At 41.9% G+C, this 8111-nt stretch overlaps 1 non-coding gene across 1 annotated transcript; it reads right to left on the bottom strand.

Annotated features, from left to right (window-relative positions):
- Positions 1–7782: 7782 nt before the first annotated feature.
- LOC122039316 lies at positions 7783–7888 on the bottom strand. Its single transcript, XR_006128165.1, has one exon. It is a non-coding gene; the product is annotated as a small nucleolar RNA R71 (small nucleolar RNA).
- Between the last annotated feature and the right edge of the window lie 223 nt (positions 7889–8111).

The following is an 8111-nucleotide window of genomic DNA, read 5'->3' as shown; positions in this document are numbered from 1 at the left end:
GACCCTTTTGCTTTAATCCATGTATATTGTTGGTACATATTTTATGGAGGTGGATATGTTCAGGACCTAGGTTGTTATGCCATAGAGGACCTGTATACCCTAGATCTGTGGATTTGACTTACTAGTACTAGGGTTCACATTTTTATATATATATGGATTTGGTTCAGGATATTGTCATGCTTAGTATCATGCACCATTCGCATGATTGCATGCTGCACGATAGTCTGCTCCATTATTGTTGAGCACATCGCCAGTTTCATCGCTGCCTGTGATCCGTTGGTCCGCTCATAGGTAGCGTGACACAGCGTGGTAGCACGTCAGTTTGGCTTTGTCGGTGCTCCGTTGGTCCGCTCATGGGTAGTGTGATGCAGCGTGGTAGCACGTCAGGGATCCCTCCCCGTCATCGTGTATCGGGAGATGAGAGCATTGCGCTCCCCCACTTATGATTTGGGGTAGGAGTATGTGTGTACTCCGACAGCATACCGTCCACTCGGTCACTCATCAGGAGTAGTGACGTCAGAGTGCACGGTTGTCACAGCCCTACCCACTCGGTCTCACCATTGTGTGTGAGATGGCTGACTGACGTCAGGGGTGACCATGTCATTGGCATCATACGCATTGATGCATTTATTGCTTGTGCTTGCTGCATTTATTTGTTGCATTTGGTTGTATGCATATGTTTGACATGCATACAGGATTTATGACACTCTCGGTTTGACGACCCTTTTGTTCTGGATAGGAGTTCCTGGTGAGTACAGCTTCCTCAGTTACCTTTCAGTTTTGGATTTTTCCTATATATGATTAGGAAGTTGTATTCCATGTTTATTGCTATTCGATATATCTTACTAGGCATGTCTATTGGTATTCGCTGAGTTGTTGAACTCACCCCCCGTGGACACTATCTTTTTCAGGTACCAGATTGTTATGGTCACTTGGGAGAATCCTGGCTACCGGTTCCCACGTCACATCAGAAGACTATAGTTTCTGTAAAGTTTTATTTGTTTTATGTATCAGTGTGTTTAGTTCTGTACTCTGGTTTTGCTTCTGGAGCGTTGATGTTGTTATGTGGTATTTTATATTGGTTGTTGGTTGTGTAAGCCTAGCCGGCTAGCAGTTTTGTGTTTTGGTTTGTATTTGGTTTCTATCATTTTCCGTTGTGTTTTGGTTTTGGTATAGCCGAGTGGGCTGCTTTACATATAACTGCGTGGTTGTGTGTATATTCTAGCCGCCTGTGGCTGATGTATATTATTTCTGTAGAAATGTTTCAGATTGTCACCCATACAAGGGAGGTGCTGCCGAAATTTCTTCGGACAGAGACTCCCCCGGGGCGTGACAATCCCCCATAATTGGGTCGTTACATCGCCTCTCTATCCCCCTCTCGCTTCTCAAAACCAACATCCTATGCAAACTTGCTCCAAAAATGTCATCTACAAACCCAATCCAAAGTATCTTCTTCATACTAGCCTTCCACAACCCTGTGAACCCTCCTTTATCATGCAGGTGCTCAAAGATCCAAATTGGGTATAGGCCATGCATGAAGAGTATGATGCTCATCTCCATAATCAGACTTGGACTCTTGTCCTGCCTTCGCCAGACCAAAATCTTATATGTAACAAGTGGGTGTTTCGCATTAAGCGTAATTCTGATGGTTCAATTGTTCGGTATAAGGCTCGCCTTGTTGCCAAGGGTTTTCATCAATGTCCTGGTGTTTACTTTCATGATACATTCAGTCCATGCACATTGTTTCTTAGTCTGGCTGTGAATCAGGAATGGTGTCTTCGCCAACTTGATGTCAACAATATGTTTCTTAATGGTCATCTTGAAGAGGAGATTTATATGGTGCAATCTTTGGGTGTGCACAATGTTGAGTTTCTGGATCATGTGTGTCATTTACATAAGCCGCTATTGAAACGCTCCGCCTTTTACTGGCTAAACTGTAAGGTCGGGGGTTACATTGAGCTGTTTCTAAACTATTCTTAATGTGCGAAAAACTGAACAAATTTAAGAATTTGCTAACTAATGCAATTTCTTAGTTTTGCCTGTGCTAAGGGGTGCATTCTAAGATATACATGGCGTATCCTACATCCCCTAAGGTCAAGGAGCTAAGTTACAAGGTTTCCTGGTCGAAACCCAGCTTCCCAAACGATTCAGATTGAACTCAATCGATTGACAGCTACTGGATCGATCTGTGGATCGATTCAGTTTGCTACTGTATACGGAAACTTCGTTCGGATCGATCAGCTGATCGATCCAGACTGGTTGATCGATTCACTAATCGATTCAGCGTGCTACTGTGCACGGAAGAATTTATGGATCGATCGGCTGATCGATCCAACTTAGTCAATCGATCTAGTGATCGATCCCAGAGCTCTCTGTTCGCTACAGAACGCTACCGGATCGATCGGCTGAACGATCCAGGAGTTTACTGTTCGCAGAACAAGTTGCCCAATCGATCCGCTGATCGATTGAAGAGCCTCCAATCTATCGGCTGATCGATTTCGGTTTCTGATTTCGTATCAGGAGTCTGATTTCAGCACTGTTCCGTGCTCAAATCACATATATCAGTTCTAAATGGCTGGGAAACATCCTAATATCAAACAACTAGTATTTCAAGCATAGCATCGTACATAATTCACTAGTTCATGGCATTTAACATACTAAGGTGCGGAATAATAAAATGTTATAGAGTTTTAATGCTCAAAACAAAACTTGCTGGATCCCTAAGATCTTTATTCTATGTTCCTGCCCACGCACATCTTTGTAGCATTGTCCTCCAGCCTCCGTTAATCCATCCTTCCTTTACCTTTATCTGCAGTATAAGGAAAAGAAATATCTATAAGCTCGAGAGCTTAGTAAGAAACCATCTACCTCACAAGACATGCATACGATGCAATTTATGCTTTTAAAACATGCTATTTGAAATATATGATGAACATATTAAAGCATGGCATTCTGGCATACAGAACATAGAAACAAAAGCTGATCATAGCAAGGTCTTCTAATATCAACAAGATAGAACTAAACTGATACAATAATTAACTAAACAAATGCTAAGCTGATATAAATCCTGATCTGTAATCACATACTAAATTGTGAAGCTTTGAAAAACTATTAATCATAAATAGATGAAAATACTAATCATGCTGCTGATGGGTTCGACAACTGTACTTGCTATGCGCGCATCCCTAACTAGACCCGTGGTTGGAAGTCCATTAATTTAGTAGAGTTACTAGGTTATCTAAACCTATGGACGACTATGGGAGCCTAGCCCATGGACAACTGAAGTCCAGTACAGTGCCACTAAAAAGTAAAATACTGATTTGTAGCTAATATACTTTACCTTGCTCTTAATAGGTTATCTGAACCTAGAACTAGGTTGTCTGAAACTAGAGGCGACTGTGGGAGTCCACCCATTGGACCGTAGTCCCATAAAAGCTGTAGCAAGACTAAATGTGCTATAAAATGCTTCTACTGTATTTATCGAAACTATTGAAATACCTATGGTGCCATTTTACTGAACTAAGCATTAAAGCAAACACTTGGTGTGCGCTAATTCACACCCTATATACTGAAAATTCTGCATATGACGAAACTAATGCATAAAACATATGAAAAGCTACTTATACTGCAGGTGAGGGGTTTCTTACATCCTGCGCTAGTTTTTCCTTACGATCTGATCGCTAGGTTTTTCCGGAAAACGATCTTCTCGACGATCCTCTTGCTTCTACGTGTTCTTCTCGCGAAGAGGAGTGCCCTCGTGCCGAAGTCATCGCCGGAAGGTGTTCTTGGAGCCTTTGGGATAGAACCCTAGCCTTGGGGCTTGGTGCGCCGAGAGGAGAAGAGAAGGGAGAGGAGCGGCGTGACTAGGGTTTGAGGAGAAAAGAATTGTCGTTAAAAAATTCTCCACTTAATAATTTTCCTATTTATATTAAGTGGGTAATTCGGCCCAACTCTAACATAAATATAATTGATTCCCTTTTCTTTCAGCACGGCCCTGCTGGGTTCACTTGGTCACTAGAGTCATCCCTAAAGCATAAGGTCTAGTAGGTCTCGGGTTCAATACCCGCGTAGGCTATTTTACGCTTCTATTTATTTTTGCTACTTCCGCTATTCTAAAAATTCCATAAAAATATCCTAAAATTCTTGAAAAATACTAGGATATTTATAAAAGTATTTTGAGAATTTTCGGGCATTACAATCCCCCAAACCTTATAAAAAGTTCATCCTCGAACTTAAATAATTCTAGGTACTTCTGTCTTATACTGGCTTCTGTCTCCCAAGTTGCCTCCTCTGCTATGTGACTTTGCCAAATAACTTTGACTAATGGTACTTCCTTGTTCCGCAATTTCTTAACTGCTCGGTCTATTATTTGAATAGGCCGACTATCATAGCTGAGGTCTTCGCGGACTCGTACCGACTGGGGCTCAATCACCTGAGTGGCATCTGGGATATGCTTCTTCAGCATAGAGACATGAAATACATTGTGGATAGCTGACATTTCCTGGGGTAGCTCTAGCTCATATGCTACCTTGCCAACTCATCTAGTGATAAGGTATGGTCCCACATATCTGGGACTTAATTTTCCCTTCTTCCCAAAATGCATTACTCCCTTCATGGGAGCTACTCTGAGGAACACTGAATCCCCAATTGAAAACTCTAAGGGTCTGCGTCGTGTATCAGCATAGCTCTTCTGGCGGCTCTGAGCTGTCTCTATCCTCTGGCGGATCTGCTGTATAGCTGCTGTGGTTCTGCTACTAGATCTGTCTGAAGTTCTAGTTCTTTCTGTTCACCACTTTCATACCAGCAGATTGGAGATCTACACCTCCGCTCGTAGAGAGCCTCGTAGGGTGCCATACCGATAGTGGCTTGATAGCTGTTATTGTATGCAAATTCTGCTAAACTCAGATATTTGCACCAACTTCCCTTGAAGTCCAGGGCACATGCTCAGAGCATATCTTCGAGTACCTGATTCACTCACTCCGTCTGACCATCCGTCTGACGATGGAAAGCTGTGCTAAATTTTAACTTAGTGTCCAACGCTGACTGTACACACTCCTAGAAGTGTGATGTGAACCTACTGTCTCTGTCTGAAATAATGGTCCGTGGGACTCCGTGAAATCTAATAATCTCCTTGAGATACAACTGAGCTAGCTGCTCCATGGAGTAGGATATCCTGATAGCTAAGAAGTGGGCTGATTTAGTCAACCTGTCGACTATTATCCAGATGCCATCAAAACCATTCGTGGTTCTGGGTAGTCCCACTATGAAATCCATAGAAATATCCTCCCACTTCCACTCTGGAATCTGAATGGGCTGCAGAACTCCTCCTGGTCTCTGGCGTTCTGCCTTGACTCTCTGGCAGGTCAGACAGGTACTGACATATCTAGCGATGTCTCTTTTCATCCCTGATGTGCGTAGATTATATACTCTTTTATGCATGTTTTTACGCACATTTACATACTTTGAGCATGCTTGATCTATGCATTTTTATACTTCTAGCTTTCCTTTTAGCATATTTACTCTTTTGGTTCGGAGATCTGCTTTTTGTGCATTTTCTGTACACAGGAGTCGATTTGGTGAAGAATCTACATCTTTGGGCATGCATTGGAGGAAACGAAGGGAGAAAGCACCGGGCCGTGTACCTCACACGGCCCTACACTGGTATGGAGCTCGGGCCGTGTGGAGTTTGGCACCAACAGAAGAGGAAGATGACATGGCCGTGTGAACCTCGCATGGCCGTGTCAAGATTTGAAGCCAACCAGAGCAGAAGCCTTACAGGGCCGTGTGGATCTACACGGCCGTGTGAGACTTCCAGACCAGCGGTGGGCGTGTGCACCACACTGCCGTAGCATTTCCAGAGAGCAGAAGGGTTCTGGCCGTGTGGAGTCACACGGCCGTGCAGCTTTGGCAGAGAGGGAACTGGACATGGCCGTGTGAATCTCACACGGCCGTGTCACGGGGCCGTGTGGCGCCCGATTCCCTCCTCTATTTAAACCCTTCTTCATGAATTAAAAGGGGATCTCTCCCCCTTTGGGAGAAAGCAAGATTTGGTGGTTTCCTACCATTCTTGGGAGGATTTCTGGGTGATTCTAAGGGAGATCTCGACGATTTCGACTCCGGAGCGTGGATTGGATCCGAAGACGAAGCTTCTTTGTAGATAAGTTTTCTCTTTCTCCCTTTTCTTGGTTTCTTGGATTGGGGGATTCAAGGAATGCTTGTAATCTCTATTTCTTCGGGTTTTCCTCCTCGATTCATGGAGTAGATCTTGTATTCTAGGATTAAGGGAGTATTTGTATGATGGATTGATGTAATCTCTTATGGATTTGCCATTTTCTTGTTTCAATGACATTATCTTGCTTGTATCAATTAGATCTTGAATGATTGATGGTGATTTGTGCTTAATTCTCATTCTTGATTGATTGTTTGGATTTCTTATGGACTTTGTAAAGATAAACTCTCACTCGATCATCCGAGGGATCCACGTGACAGGTGCAAGCCCGTGTAAGGACGTTTGAGAGATAATCTTGAAGAGGAAATAGGAATATTCAAGAGAGTAGGATGGATTCTATGATTAGCTTCTTGTATCTTTATAGGTTAATAAGTTGTGGGCTTCTATGTTGATATCCGAGGAAGGCATAGTAATAGGTGCGCTTCTGTGTAAGGACAACGTAAGTTCATGTCTAATTAGTCCTATTTAGATACATTTCTCAGTCCTTAGCAGGTTGTCTATTACAAGAGGGAACCGGCAACTTTCTACATGTTTGGAAATTGAGGAATAAGGATTGGTGAACCATTTACATTCAAGAAATCTTACAAAGAAACCAAAACTCCTAGAATTTCCCTTTATCATAACCCAAAACACTAAACTCTTGTTTGTTGATCTCTAATATTAGATTTGTTTACCTTTACTTTGCTTTTGAAACGATTGGATAGTTGTTTAGCTAATTCGCTTTGAGACATTTCTAGTGCTTATTCCAGTCCCTGTGGATACGATAATCTTTTATATTACTTGCGACATTTCCGTACACTTGCGGAGAGTAACAAGTTTTTGGCGCCGTTGCCGGGGACTGCGCTATAATATTAGGAATTATCAATTGAGTTAGACTAAACATAACATTTGTTTTCCTTTCATATTGCATAGTTGTAACTAATCATTAGATTTCTGTTTTTTTTTTAGTTTCTTGTATAACTTTCACTTCTTGTTAATTCTTTTTGTACAAATTCAATTCTGTAATTTTTGATTCTTCTAATTTTCTTTTTGTGTCGAATTGCTATCTGCTATCTTGTTCTTGTGTATGCGAAGATCTAACTTTGCAGGGGAATTCTTTCCTTTTGACCCTGAGATTGATAGAACTTTCCATAAAAGAAGAATTCTGCAAAGACAAATTGAAGAACATGAACATTTGAATATGGCAAATAGACCACTTAAGGATTATGCAGCACCCTATGCGAGAGGTTTTCGATCTAGTATTTCATGACCTTCAGTGGAAGCTAATAACTTTGAGATCAAACCCGCAATCATATCTATGGTGCAGCAGAACCAATTTGGTGGAGGACCTCATGAGGACCCTAATCAACACTTAGAGGTCTTTTATGAAATATGTGGTACCATGAAAATGAATGAAGTTCCTTCAGATGCGGTTAGATTATTATTATTTGGGTTTTCTCTAAGAGATAGGGCAAAGCAATGGCTGAATTCTTTGGCCCCTAATAGCATCACCACTTGGGAGCAGTGTGAGCAACAGTTTCTTGATAAGTTCTATCCACCAAGCAAAACAGCTCATATGAGGAATTTAATTGCAAGCTTCAAGCAAACTGACTCAGAATCTCTTTTTGAAGCATGGGATAGATATAATAGTATGCTAAGACAATGCCCACATCATGGGTTGGAGAGATGGTTAGTGTTGCACAATTTTTACAATGGTACCAATTATCATACCAAAGTGTCCCTTGATTCAGCTGCTGGAGGGGCACTTATGAATAAAAGCTTAGATGAAGCCGAAGAAATCATTGAAAGTGTAGCACAAAATCATCATCAATGGGCAAATGAAAGAAGTGGTGGCTATTCCTCTGTAAACCCAACAATTAAAGCATCAGGGAAGTTTGATGTA

This window comes from Zingiber officinale, chromosome 1A (genome assembly GCF_018446385.1).
Source record: "Zingiber officinale cultivar Zhangliang chromosome 1A, Zo_v1.1, whole genome shotgun sequence".
NCBI lineage: Eukaryota > Viridiplantae > Streptophyta > Magnoliopsida > Zingiberales > Zingiberaceae > Zingiber > Zingiber officinale.
This window is presented reverse-complemented; position numbering and strand designations above follow the sequence as displayed.